Source organism: Podarcis cretensis (assembly GCF_951804945.1).
Source record: "Podarcis cretensis genome assembly, chromosome: 11".
NCBI lineage: Eukaryota > Metazoa > Chordata > Lepidosauria > Squamata > Lacertidae > Podarcis > Podarcis cretensis.
This window is the reverse complement of record NC_137180.1, coordinates 29,999,713-30,015,275: the sequence shown is the minus strand read 5'-3', so window position 1 is coordinate 30,015,275 and position 15,563 is coordinate 29,999,713. Positions and strand designations below refer to the sequence as shown.

The window sequence follows — 15,563 nt, the reverse complement described above, 5'->3', positions numbered from 1 at the left end:
AAGCCCTAGGCGCTGAGGCTTTAACCCACAGCGCCACCTGCATCCCTTAAAATTCTGAGTAGGTGACTATTAAAGAATTGAGCATTGCATTTACAACTCCCTTTAGTGTTGATGGAGCTTACATTCCCAAAGACCCATTCATGCACTAAGCACTAATATGGAAATAAAACAGGTTCATTCACTCCTCCAAAGTAATAAATGTATTTCTAAAAAATTATGTGGAAGTAACAAAAGTTTATCCAAGAAGTATTTAATATAATACACTTTACAAATATACAATAGATGAAAAGTTTCGTCGTTCCATTCCTCTATGTTATGCCTAACTTAAGAGCACTAGGCACAAAGCAAGAAATGAAGGAGATGAAACGGGAGGAGGAAAAGATGAAGAGTGAGATGGTAGATTTAAATAAAGCTCAAGAAGAAATAAAAGACTCTATTGCTATGAATGAATTGAGACAGAGGGAAGTAAACTTGAGACTGAGACAAGTTCCGGAGATACAAAATGAAAATATAAGAGAGAAGCTAATAAAGGAAATCGCACAGTGGCTGGAGCTAGCAGAAGAAGAAGTCGCAAAAACAGTACAAAATGCATTCAGAATGAAAATAAGGACAAGTAAAACAAAGAAATTTCCGGGTGATTGTTTGATCACATTTAAAGATAGAGAGATGAGATATTTGATTCTACAAAGAAACAGAGAGAAAAGACTATACATAGATGGAAATTACATAATCATTTTTAAAGATATACCAATAAGGCTGTTGAAACGAAGTGAAGCCTATAAACCACTGGTGCAAATCCTTAAGAAGAACAAGATTGATTTCAGATGGGAATACCCGGAAGGAGTCTCGTTTTTCTACAAAGGTGTGAAAAGAAGATTGACAAGCCCCGAGGAAATAGGGAAAAATTCACGAGAAGATATAAAGAATTACAGGCGGGTGAGGAGGAGAGCAAGGGAGCAGAAGGAGGAGCGTCAGAATCAGGAGAAGAAGAAGAAAGCAAAAGACGAAAATGATTGTAAAAAATATGGAACAAAATATGATTGAATTAATGCAGCAACAAACTGAGATAGAGGTGGTAAAAAAGGTAAAGGTAAAGGTACCCCTGCCCGTACGGGCCAGTCTTGACAGACTCTGGGGTTGTGCGCCCATCTTACTTAAGAGGCCAGGGGCCAGCGCTGTCCGGAGACACTTCCGGGTCACGTGGCCAGCGTGACAAAGCTGCATCTGGCGAGCCAGAGCCGCACACGGAAACGCCGTTTACCTTCCCGCTGGTAAGCGGTCCCTATTTATCTATTTGCACCCGGAGGTGCTTTCGAACTGCTAGGTTGGCAGGCGCTGGGACTGAGCAGCGGGAGCGCACCCCGCCGCAGGGATTTGAACCGCCGACCTTTCGATCGGCAAGTCCTAGGCGCTGAGGCTTTAACCCACAGCGCCACCTGCGTCCCCTGATAGAGGTGGTGAAAAAGGTTAAATATTTGGGAATTTGGTTATCACCTAAGAATATAGATTTGTATCAAAATAACTATACCCCGGTTTGGAAGGGAATAAAGAAAGATCTGGAGCTGTGGGCCAGAATGAAATTATCATTCTGGGGAAGAATATCCACGATAAAAATGACGGTGCTACCAAAGATGTTATTTTTATTTCAGACTATACCCATATTAAAGGGTATAGGAATTTTTAAAGAATGGCAAAAAGCGATTTCAAGGTATATCTGGCAGGGAAAGAAGCCTAGAATAAAATTTAAGTTATTGACAGATGTTAAAGAAAGAGGAGGTTTCGCCCTGCCAGATATGAAATTGTATTATGAGGCAGCATGTTTATGCTGGATAAAAGAATGGATAAAGTTAGAAAACAATGAATTACTTGATCTAGAAGGTTTTGATAACAGATTTGGATGGCACGCGTATCTTTGGTGTGACAAAAAGAGGGTTCATAAAGGATTTGGAAATCACATCTTCAGGGGTTCTTTAATAGAGGTATGGGAAAGATACAAAAATATATTGGAACCAAAAGTTCCGTTCTGGTTGTCCCCGTTGGAGGTAATGAGTGTTAAGAAAATTAATATGAGGAAAAAATGGGGTACGTATGGTGAATTGGTGATTAACGAAGGAGGGAAAGCCATATGAACAAGTTAAAGAGCTTATGTATGATTGGCTGCATTACCGTCAGGTAAATGAAATATTTAAAAAAGATTTGAAGGAAAAAGGTTTTGTGGAAAAGGAATCGATTTTCCAAAAAGAAATAATAAACAATGAGTATAAAATTCTGTCAAAAATGTATAAGATATTGCTGGAATGGCATACTAAGGATGAAGAGGTTAAATCGGTAATGATACAATGGGCAAAGGATTTTGGGTATAATATTCAATTTGAGGAATGGGAAAAATTGTGGAAAGAGAATATAAAATTTACGGCATGTACGTTATTGAAAGAGAATGTAATGAAAATGTTTTATAGATGGTATATGACCCCTGTAAAATTAGCGAAGATGTATAAGGTTGATAACAAATGCTGGAAATGCAAAGATAAAGAAGGGACGTTCTTTCATCAGTGGTGGGAATGTAAGAAAGTTAAAAGTTTCTGGGAAATGATATATAATGAGATGAAAAAAATATTAAGATATACTTTTGTGAAAAAACCAGAAGCTTTTCTTTTAGGTATTGTAGGAAAGGACATAAGAAGAAAGTACTATAAGCTTTTCCAATATGCTGTAACGGCAGCCAGAATCCTGTAGGCCCAGAAGTGGAAACAAGAGGAGATACCGACGGTAGAAGAATGGAGATTAAAATTGATAGACTATGCGGAACTGGACAAATTAACTGGGAAAATCAGATTTACTAAAGACCAAAAGTTCATCGAGGACTGGGGAAAATTGGTGGACTGTCTGAAAAACATTTGTGGTATAAATACGTTAGTGGGATTTCAAGAGGCACTGTAAAAATACAAATAAGTATTGTTTATTAAAAAAAAACGGGAGTAAGGAGGAATAATGGCAATATGAAAAAAGGGAATGTGTATCAAAGGTATAAATATGGATGATTGTCAGAGGCGCTGAAGGAAGTTCAAAACAGGTATAATATATTGTATTCGATTTAAAATGTATAACTGGATGAAAATCAATAAATTTATTTATAAAAAAAAAAGAGCACTAGGCTTTGCTGGTTTGTGTTTGTTTGTTTGTTTGTTCATTCTTTTTTTAAGTAACAGATACCCAAAAGAGAGAGAGAGAGAGAAATCTGACAGTTAACTCCCTAGATTAGATAGGAAAAGGAAATTAAAACTAGGATGCTACATTGCCTAAAATGCTAACAAAGAGAGAACAAAATGGATAACAGGAAGGAACAGACCCAATATAAACAGTCACAAAGGGTATTGTTGGCAGGATGTCAGATAGGGCTGGAGGAGGATAGAAATGATAAATTCTTGAGGAAAAGATGCTATAAATGAAAGGGGGGGAAAGGATGAAGGAAGAACTGTAAAGCATGCATGCCTCTAGAAATCAAATGGGAAAGAATCTTGCACACCCAGAAATAAAAGTCCTTCCATAGTACCATGCCCCCTGAAGTGGACCAAAAGAGCCATACTGTCAAGTGGCAGACCATAATGTACAGTGGTACCTCGGGTTACATACGCTTCAGGTTACATACGCTTCAGGTTACAGACTCCGCTAACCCAGAAATAGAACCTCGGGTTAAGAACTTTGCTTCAGGATGAGAACAGAAATCGTGCTCCGGCGGTGCAGCAGCAGTAGGAGGCCCCATTAGCTAAAGTGGTGCTTCAGGTTCAGAACAGTTTCAGGTTAAGAACGGACCTCTGGAACGAATTAAGTACTTAACCTGAGGTACCACTGTATTGTGGACATGCTGAAGTCACTAGCTAAAACTGGAGGCAAGGAAATAGACCTTGTTTCAAATCTGATATCATCCACAAACTCAACAGCTGGCCATAGACAACCCACTGCTTTTGCATCTGTAATATGGGGTTGACAATCCTAAACTACCTTATCGAGTTGTTGTAAGGAGTACTGATATAATGTGTGCAGAATGTTTTGAAGACACCCAAAAAGCAAAACAAATTCAATCTGGAGAGTCAATAGGGCTGTTTCTGCCCAATGATCATTCCCTGTAAAACAACAATATCTTTTAAAAAATAATAATAATCAGACCCTTCCCTTGAAACTGCCATTTATGGAGTACACTGAAAGTGTTTATTTTGCCAGAAGCACAACAATTGATGAGACTGTGTGTATATTAGCTTCCCAATCCATGCAACATAAACACGTGTGCTCAGCACCTTATAACTGACATCATATATGAAAAAGCCTGTGTAAGCATGTGAGGGCAGATACTCTATGTTTCAGCAGGAGTGAGAATCTGGCCCACCCTCCATTGGCCATTTATGAGAGGTAGGACTCCCCACCTGTCAATCATTTGATGTCATTTTGACATTAAGTAGTGACTTCAAGTGCCAATCAGCTGATTGGTGCTAACAGAAAATCTATTTGAAGGCATGCTATCAGCACCAATCAACTGATTGTTGCAGAGGGCACACCTTCAATGGAGTTTGGTATCGATACCAGTCTGCTGATCAATGTGGGCAGTGAGCCCAGCTTTGTCTGCTTGCAGGTGCAGTTTAAATTCTTGCAAATCCAAACTGTGCCTGCAAACATACTAGTTCTCTGAGTGGTAATCAGCTGATCAGCTGATTTGCTATGGATAAATCAGAATCACTTTAAGCTCCCAACTGTTACTTTGCAGCCACGTCTTTACCTGCCCCACTACCTGATATCACATAAGATATTACATTGGGTTTCCTAGGCCAAATTAGCACCTCGGTTGGCTATAATAAGGCCTGAAAGCTACAGGTTTCCCCAGCACTACACTACAGGATCAAGATGCCACTCACTTGTGATTTCTTGATATTAAATGCCTGTGATTTCAAGGAAAGAAAGCTTAGCTGCAAATGCACCCTTTTCATCCTGCCCTTGGATGGGAGCTGTCCATTGCGGATAGGAGGGGGAGGGAACCCCAAACTTACTGTTACCAACACTGCCTCAAACAGATGAGTAAGAGAGAGAAATCTATAGAGAACTGCTGAATGCTCAGTCATACACATTAATATGTGGTCCTTTTTCATCATCATCACTTTTCAAAAAGCGGTGCTAAAGCTCCAGCCATCTATCAATTTTTCCCCTCCTTGAATTACTGATATGCATTAACCGCTATTAAGAATGGATTTCCTATGATTCCTAAAGAGCCTGTTACAGCTTAATCTGAGAGTTAATCAAACATGAAATTAACCATGGTCACTGGCAATATTAATGCACTCCAGACTGTCATTGGAACCTGACCCTGTTGTATGCCAGCTGCAAAGGAGTGGTCAATGAATCCTTTAGCAAGCACAGAGAGCATGATCTAGAGCAGGCCTGTAAAACCCATGGTACTGGGGTCAGTTGCAATGCACCAGTTAGAGGCTGCAGTGCACCAGGTGCTGGATAAACATCTTTTTTTTCTTCTTCTTTTTAGCTCATGATCTCGGCAGGCTCCGTCTAGTGAATAGAAAACTGCACTGGGTTCCACATGCTACCCATTTCTCATTCTGCTTTTGCTGGGTCTGCAAAACTTGGGAAGTTGGCAATGTTCTGGTCCTGGATTTCCTATACCAAGACTAAATGACCTAGAAGACCCCACCTCCAACTCTACAATTCTATACGCAAGAACGTACTGTGCTACTGTTGTGGGGAAAATGCTGCTGTAGCAGTGTAATAATGAAGGAATCCCACACACACCTAAAAAACCCCAGCCCTGCCACTTCAGCAGACAAATAGCTAGAGCCTACACTACAGAGAGAGGGGGGGCACAGCACAAACTGCAAAGAGGAAGGTGTTAGAGAAGGAGCAAGCTTATAAAGCTGGACTCCTACCCCTTCCTGACTGGGCCCTCCAGCCCCATGTAATACCATTCCTTTGGGAGCAAACCTCCTGAGTCCTTTTTTTTTAAAGGAGGGGGTGAGGCCAAACACAAACCCCATACTTAGAAGAGTAGCACAACATCCTCTCAAAATCTGCTACCTGATCCTATTTTAACTGGAGTTGTCAGGGATTGAACCAGGGATTTTCTGCATGCAGAGCAAGTGATCACCGCACCCCATGTATTTGAAGACAGCACAACATACCACAGGTCTAGGTAGTAAATGCAAAATAAGTGAAGCCTCTTTCAGTCTCTTTTGTTCTTTGCTTCCTGCTCAGTCTCTCTCAAAAATTAAGAGGAAAGAGCCGCAATCTATTTGTTGTTTATAACAGTGGCTTGTGCCGTTGAACTTGGGGTGACGTTTGAGGCCTCTGAAAGCTCCTGTAATGTAGGCAACAAACAATGCTTGTGACATATATTTACATTTAGATTAACATATATACATGTGTCTTGGGATATAGTTCCCCCACCTACATATTTCTTTACAACTTGTAAGTAAGGTCTTGTGGCAGGAAGGAATTTAAAGTGCAAATGCATGTACGTACTATGGCTAATTTCTGCACCATACGAAATCCCTCGTGTGTGAGAATCTGCTGCTGACTGGGGCTTTAATACAAATGTACAGGTGAGCATAAAGAAGGTTAGATAAGACTGAAGCTGTAGAAGCAAATGCAGTCCAGGTATTTAGAAGATCAGAGAGTAGCTCATGCTGTGTTGTAATATCTTTCTGACTTTTTAGTGGATCCTACAGACTGTTATATGACAGATTAGCTTCCCACCAAATCATATTAATAGCTTCTTAATCAAGGTATATTGGCTCTCAGCTTAAGACTAAAGAGAACTCTTTTAACAATGTGGCATTTTCAGGAGTGTCTGGATCATGAGGGGAGGGAGTGTGTGCACACACAAATCTAAGGAGTCAGTCACTTTTTAAAAAAACCAAGCAAGGAATATTTTGCACTCCCCTCATCCCCATTCTCCTCCCTTCCACGCTCCAGCCTCCCTGAAATGAAAGTCTAATCAGTGAGAATCAGCATACTAAGTACTTTCATTTCAGAGTGTAATGCAACATTTAAATGTGAGAAGGGTTTTTATTTAAATGAAGTTCAGATGCCAATTCAAAAACAATTCAATCCTGCTTTTGTTCTTAATTGCTCAGTGAGAATTGTATTACTAGTTGGTTCTTTATATCACACAATTCGCTCCCATTGTCGTGTGCAAAGCAGAGTACAGCAATTCTTTTTAAGTGGTGCTGTCAAGAAATCAGCACTATATACCCGCTGATGTCTTCACCTTCATTGATTTTTCTAGATAGAGTCCAGACAGTTTTCCCATGGTTCTGTGGGATTGTTCTGCACCTCAAAAGCAAGGTGAAATCTGATTTCAGCTAAGATAAGGAAGCCCACAAGAAGAAGGGAAATGATTCCTGTACTCTTATGCAGCAGCCTAGACAAAGAAGAGAATTGTCAGAAGAGCTATAGGGCTTTTCTTGGGTGGAGCAGAATAATTAAACAATGCCATTAGCAGTGGTTGAAAGAGGTGAGTTGGCATGGCAATGCAGGAGTGACAAAGAAGCTATAACTATAGCCATCTTCACCTGAACACCTGAACAATAGGCATTCACCTGAACACAAGATGTGTTAAAACAGATAGGGGCAGGGGTGATCCCACAAACCTGGCCCCCAACATCGACAGGTAGCTGTGATCATAGAATCATAGAGTTGGAAGGGACCATGAGGGTCATCTAGTCCAACCCCCTGCAATGCCGGAATCTTTTGCCCAATGTAGGGCTCAAACCCACGACCCAGAGATTAAGATTACCAACTGAGCTATTTCAGGATTGCCTACTACAGGAAGAACGTCTATGAAAGTTCAACCTCTCCAACACACTGGGCAAAGTTGAGAATTTATTGTATGACATTTCTCCCTTTGCCATTGTTGGATTAAGATTCAGCTGCCAAAGCCATGAACTTCAGCACATGGTATTTGGGAGGGGGCTCCTTTTCCTTTGCCTCTGGCAGCAAAATGTCTTGAGTCTGTCTTGCCCCCATACTGCAGATGAGGAGGCTTGGGACAGGCAGTCTGAGACAGATTATGAGTGCATGAAGACTACGGCTGTATACACACTATTTCTTTAAAGCATTTTCGAAGCACATTCTTTCCCTCAGAGAATTCTGTTCACTGTAGTTTCTCAAGGGTTGCTGGAAATTGTAACTCTGTGAGGGGTTACCAAAATGGCCAGAATTATCTGAGGCATAGAATGTGCTTTGAATGTGCTTTAAAGTTATAGTGTGTACACAGCCTCAATTATATGTAAGCACAAGATGTGAGGCTTCACAATGTCTTCACTGCTTACATGGGGGTGCAAATTAACATGATAATTTAAACATAAATGTTCCATGCTTTTTGGAGCACATGTGGATTTGGATGAGCCTTAACTCTTCCCTTAATTGGAAGAGTTAATATCATATAATGTTTACTTGCATTTCTATAATGTTTACAAAAGATGCTTCCCATTCCTTCTAAACAGACCATGTATCTGGAGACACTTTATACCTTCAGACAATGTTTATAGGTGCAGACAACACAGTGTTAATTTAATCTCTGTTTACAAACTGCTAGGTGAAAGGGCAGAGTGTGCTTATTCTGTTTTGTGTCTCATGACAACTTGACACTAGTTCTTTTTGATGGCCTCTATCAGTAAGGGAAGAAAGGGCAGTAGGGACACTGTGATGCTTTTTATGAAGTGAAGCTTACATGAGCTGAAGAGTTGTACCCTCTGAAATAATCTTTAATACTCTTATTGAGGTATATTTGCATTTTTGTATGCACATACTTCTTCCTAAAATACACATTTTGTATGCATCTTCTCTAAAATACACATTTTTGTATTTGGTTCTTTTTAATAAAAGATGATTCACTGCATGATATGCCAAAATACTGCCCAAAAAATTGTTATGTGAGCAAAACTCACATGATATTATGGGTTTCCAGGGCTACAAACCACCAGTTCATGTTGAAATAAGCACTAAACTTACATGGGACCCCGCTAGATTTCCAGAATAGGATTTTACATCATGTGAAAGTTCACATAAAATATTGAAATTAACAGGTAAGGAAACATTCTGACGATGGAATAAAGTGCCATCTGAATGCAGCCGGGTCTCCCAGTTCCTAGTCTAACACTCTAACCACTACACCACACTGTTGTATGCTTCCCATTACCATGCTTCCCATGCCAGTCCCTTTATTCTTTGCCTGCTCCCTCCGTGCTTCTTGGTTTCTGCATCTGGTCGTTCTTTTCATCCCTGTACATCACCTCCTTTACCCATCTTACCTCCTTTTACTATTCCATAGCCACAGAAGTTGACTCTAATATTCAGCATGACATAGAAAGCGCAAACAACAGCCAAGTACAACAGGCTTGCACAAAATCATAAGAGCAACTCTGCTTTGGCACTGTGACCTGGAGAGATCTCTTGTAGCTAGACTGGCTGAGACCAGTTGTGGTGAGTTGCTCCTAAAGAGGCAGCTGAGCTCCTCACAGTGACATGCCCCCTAACATTTGTCAGATGAAATTAGGCACACTTGCTTCACTCTGTGTGCAAGAGAAGCTCATCATAGGGTGGAAAACAATAAGCAAGCTGCTCAATGCGGTCTTATTATTTCTTAAATAATATGCAAGGGTAGAATTTTACTACCTGGAACAAAATATTTTTAGTTATCACGCAAACACACTCAAAAGATGCAATTCTGAAAGTCATTTGATTATGTGCCACATAATTGGATACAAATACAAATACTTCATCACAGCTGGCAGCAAGGTCAGTGTCAGAATCTGACATCCTTGGACAACTGCCAAGGCCCTAGCCCCCCAACAGGACCTACTGATAATGGTTCCTTAGTTTTTTAAAAAAAATCTGGCCTAGCAAACTGAGCATCACAGTGTAGCTGGGGCTAGCTTACGTTTTCCCACAATTCCCATTATTTTCCCACAATCAATTTCCAACAAAAGTATCACTCTAGGACAGCCTCCCCTGCCCTGGTTCCTCCAGATGTTGTGGACTACAGTTCTCATTAGCCGCAGCTAGTGTGGCTGATGTTGGGAGTTGAGATCCAAACCTTATGGAGGGCAGCAGGTTGAGGAAGGAAATAAAAGTGTGCCAAAACTCACACACCTCATGCTGCTTGCAGTTTTGCTCAGAGAGTTCCTGCCTCATCTTGTCACCAACAGGTAAGCCCAAGTGTGCCCATCAATAGATGAAAGGTCCACCAGAGGTCACTTTACCTAGGGTGCTCTCAAGCCCAGAGCTTGCCCTACTGTACTTCTTTAGTAGACATCATCTGCTATGGCAGCAAAAGCACTGCCTTTGCCTCATCATAAAATTGGTTTTATAAAGGACCAGTTTGCACATATTTTGAATCATCTGGTTTGACCTGCAGCTTACTGTGTGAATTGACTCCATTGTGTTGGAGGCCCTTTAAGGTGGAGAGTTGTGTCCATGGTCCTGTGACGTGCATGTTTGTAAAAGCCAGAGTCCCATGCCACATTAAAGTTTAAGACTAACAAATGTATCATGGCACTCAAACCTTTATCAAATGCATGACTCACCATGCAGAGATATCAATGGACTCTGTTGACTTTGCTTCAACATACTAACACGGACTATGCATGAGGGAACTGGGCACTTGCTACCACCAGTAATAACTAAACATACAGTTATGTTTGAACATTATTTTCTTACTTCTGCACTTCAAAATCACTGATTTTGTTGGCTTTAACCAAAGCATGGCTTAGCTACTTAATACCTTAATTATAATTTGGTTTCTTTGACTATATAGGATTTAATGAAGCCTTTCCAAAAACCAAGTGCTGTGAGGGAGAGATGAAATCATTCTCAAGATGTGCCCAAACATCTGTTTCCAAAACAAAGTAGTCAAAGACATAGGGGGAAGCTACCCTGGGAAATATGTTACTTCCTGGCCTATTTACATGCACCTAAATGTGCATAAACTATGGATAGAATGAGTTAACACCAAAACCCTAACAATAGTAGCAATCCTGGGTCCTCTCTACATTTGTTTCAAATATGATCGGGACGGTGAGTGTGTCATCCAGTTCACTAACAAAAGTATCTTTCTGCTTAACTACAGCCAGATGTCAACGGCACCTGAGCACATCTCACAAATGTTGAAAAAAATCATAATTTAATCAAGCAATTACAGAAAACTATTTTCAAACTGGGGTTGGAATAATTTGAATACAAATTGCTGTTAATCAGCAGCGTTTAGCACAAGGATATTTGATTAAGTTTCCCCCTCAAAACAACTTATTCTACTAATGAAAAGGAAAATACTATTTTTCAGGATTTTTTTGTTCCTCACAAAGATGCTTCTAACTAATATTGTTTTATCTTTCGTATAATTATTATCCCTTATACCTTTCACCTTTTGAAGCATCTAATTGTGCAGTCCTGTACATATCTCCTCAAATGTAAGTCCCAATGGGTTCAATGGGACTTACTCTTTGGTAAGCGATTTCAAAAAATACAGTTATGTATTCCTTGTGGTCACATAATCTTTTCCATTTTCTTCCCAACCTTAAATGCCTTTTAATCTATTTGGGGCGTGGGGGTTTTTTCAATAGAAAAAACAGTTGTCTCAGCGTTCCATTAGAACAGGTGAAGAAGAAGAGGAGGAGGAGGAGGAGGAGTTGGAGTTATGAACTGCTTTCCTAGACTTGTCATTGTATTTTTTATTTATCTGATAGGAAAACCCCAATAGACTTGGGGGGAATGGAGCAAGGATGTGGAAGTATAGGTCAGACCAGGAGGTTAGACTACTTTCTTACAAAATATATGCTTCTTCTGAATGAACTTATGTCTGTGGGATGTCTCTTATACTACATGGTAGTCTCTTCACAGCGGGCCTGCTTCATCAGTTTTTGGAACAGTAATTGCCAAGATAAAATTCAACCATATAATTATTTCTTGTTGGGCTATTTTTTAAAACCCCATTGTTATAAACTACCTACTTCTATTAATTCTAGCTTTCTGACACATGTAAGTGTATAGTGTTTTCATTTGCAAATTGAACGTGAATTATGTAGCTACACATGAAAACATTTTACTTGTTTGCATAAAAATGTAATATGGAAATGGATGTCCCTGAGAATGATACAACAAATGGTTGTATTCCTCTCAAATTCGGCTTTGTAGGTTCCAGACATATAGACATAGGAAAATGTTGAGCAGACTGCTCAGGTGTTTCCAATCATGTGGGGGGAGGGAATATGTGCTTGCCATCTACACCCCCATCCCCAATATCATGTTCCTGATACCTCTCTCTATCACCGTCCACATGTTGGGGCTGAACATCTGCAGTGGGGAGCTGGCTCCATTCATGGATGCTTTCCATATGATTCAGAACTCTGTGCCATCAGTAGGGAGGGGTGATGCCAATTTTGGTTTCAATCAGTTTCTCATTTTTTGATCTCGTGTTCAGCTCTCCATATTTTCACATCCATGGGGGGGGGGGTTTAAGTTCCACAAAAATCTGCTAATATTCACATTGTTCTGTGCAATATTGGCAAAACAGATTTCTGAAATGTCATACATTCGTGTCTCTTATTTTCACTAATATGTGCATTTTTATACACAGTTTTCACTAGTATATCTGTTTTTATACACATTGCGTGGCTGGCGAACTGCCCTGCAAAGTTCAGAGAAATACGAATTTTGAAGGAAGCCTAAATTATGGTTCTGTATTGTTTTGCAAAGTATGAATTCCGTGACTTCAAGTTTAGATGTGAACAGACTTTCTCCCCATCCCTAGTGATCAGGGCTATAAATTGCATAGGAAGCCTCCACAAGTGGAGCCAGTTTCACCCCAGTGCTTAGAGTCCCAGAGCCTGGTGATGTTAGGCCATTTGGAATGTAACAAAAGAGATGGAGTAGCAAGTGCTCTCTTGCTCTCCCCTTTCATGTGATGGAAAACATATGAGTGGGGATGTCTGAATGGGGCTTTGCACACAGACAGAAGTTGGAGATATTGCACAAAAGCCATTCTCTTTCATATGCTGTCGAGATACCCAGCCAAACACTGTTTTTGCTTGTACATGATCAGATCAATATGGTTCTGGACAAATTGCAATCTTCCTTCCTCATGGAAGCTGTTGCTCCATTGAGCAGCCCTAACTTCTACAAAAGTTGAAGATCAGCCTTCTTGGAGAACCATATCCTGTTACAGCTTAACTTTGCAACTATGGAACACATTCAAACAAATCTCAGCATAATCCATCATTATGGATTAATCCATAATCCTGCTCAAGGGCCTTCTGGTGATTCCCTCACTGTGAGAAGTGAGATTACAGGGAACCATGCAGAGGGCCTTCTCAGTGGTGGTCCTCCTCTCTGAAATGCCCTCCCATCAGATGTCAAGGAAATAAACAACTATCTGACTTTTAGAAGACACCTGAAGGCAGCCCTGTTTAGGGAAGTTTTTAATATTTGATGTTTTATTCTGTTTTTAATATTCTGTTGGGAGCTGCCCAGAGTGGCTGGGGAAACCCAGCCAGATGGGCGGGGTATAAATAATAAATTTAGTAGTAGTAGTAGTAGTAGTAGTAGTAGTAGGGACGCAGGTGGCGCTGTGGGTTAAAGCCTCAGCGCCTAGGGCTTGCCGATCAAAAGGTCGGCGGTTCGAATCCCTGCGGCGGGGTGCGCTCCCGCTGCTCGGTCCCAGCGCCTGCCAACCTAGCAGTTCGAAAGCACCTCCAGGTGCAAGTAGATAAATAGGGACCGCTTACCAGCGGGAAGGTAAACGGCGTTTCCGTGTGCGGCTCTGGCTCTGGCTCTGGCTCTGGCTCTGGCCAGAGCAGCGATGTCACGCTGGCCACGTGACCCGGAAGTGTCTCCGGACAGCGCTGGCCCCTGGCCTCTTAAGTGAGATGGGCGCACAACCCCAGAGTCTGTCAAGACTGGCCCGTACGGGCAGGGGTACCTTTACCTTTACCTTTAGTAGTAGTAGTAGTAATAATTATACTGACCTGCTTTCCTCAATGTTAGGCTTAGAGTGGGATAATCAAGAGGGATAGTAGAGGTCAAATACAAGGAAGCACAGTTCTGGAACTTGGGTCAGAGCAGGAGTGATGATGTCACATATCAGACAGTCAGGTGTAATTGACAAATCCCTCCTTTCCCTAGCAAATGAATGAGTGAAAACAAGGCTGTCAGTTTTTTCTTTTGTTTGTGACAGTTTAGCACAGAAAAGGTCAGAAAATGAGGAAAATAAGCAGAGGATGAATACTTCTTTCTTTTTCTTTGTTGGGGTTTCCACTTCATGCTTGCAGTTTAATGGTAGCACTTCTTTGTAAGATGGTTTCAATTTCTAATTGAAAACTAAAGGTTCTATTTCAGTTGGCTTAAAATCTCTTTTGGTAAAACTCAGTGTGGTTGTTTTTTAAAACCTTTAGCAGTCAGAGATATCACTGAACTCAATGGGACTTACTCCAAGGATACAATACATAGGATTGCAGCTTTTCTGATCTTAATAAATTAGGGTTTATGCTACCTACTGGTGAGCAAGCACTTTGGCTGGTAGGTTGCCAGTCACAATATGATGCGTAAGAAGGCCTTAAAGGTGCCTTGATGGGCCTCCCGGATCTGATTTCCATATTCAAGGCACCTTAAGAATACATATGAATATATGAAAATGCCACAGGCAAAAGTCATTGCCTATCATGGAGACAGAAATATTGAGGTTTGTTTTATGAATCCACCTTCCAGCATAGCTCTACACTTGGACTGCATTATAACAGAATTATTATTTGTATATTTGCAAATGAAATTATCCTCTGTATTGTTACATACATATCAGTGACAAATTGCAATGCATGACAGTGTCACTTAGAAATACATAACTACATTATGATACTGTAGGTGAAACAGATTATAGTAATCAGGTGCCAAATGCTATAATTAAAGCTGAGATTATTTTTTCCCCATTTTACAAACCCCCATTTCATTCATGCTCAATTTTTGTAAAAGAGGTGGGGGGAAATCTCTTGTTTACCAAACTATTTGACATACATCCATGTCGGTGGATGGGAACAATTAACTCAGAGCATAATTAAAGCAATCAAAAGGGTTTAAATAGCCATGGAGTTATTATGTACCTACGTGATAATTAAATGATCAAGTGACTACACAGTAATTTCATGGTGATTTGTGCTATATACAATATTTACTATGCACAAAACAAACAATACTGTCAGTTCAAAAAGAAAGTGAAAAGCCATATGTCAACATTAAAATGTGTGCATGATATTTTTTAATGTTGATTTACTTCCACAATTATCACTTTCTCGCCACATTTTATGGCATGTTTTCACTGCCTTGCCTGTGAACAAAGTGTCATGACTGGTTTAATGAAAATGTAAACCTTTGTGTGTATATGCCACACTATAGAAAACAGTAATTGAGAATCTAAATACTTGAAGTATAAAACAAAACTGAAAGGAAAATGTTGTGACACATACTGAGAGCCTGATCCAAAACCAGAATTATGTAGATCTTATGGTCTAATAAAATCT

The 15,563-nt window shown here is 40.3% G+C and overlaps 1 long non-coding RNA gene across 1 annotated transcript; it reads left to right on the top strand.

Moving 5' to 3' along the window:
• Positions 1 to 1,000: 1,000 nt before the first annotated feature.
• On the top strand, positions 1,001 to 1,671 carry LOC307226499. Its single transcript, XR_013843474.1, has 2 exons — positions 1,001 to 1,072; positions 1,455 to 1,671. It is a non-coding gene; the product is annotated as an uncharacterized lncRNA (long non-coding RNA).
• The last annotated feature ends 13,892 nt before the right edge of the window (positions 1,672 to 15,563 follow it).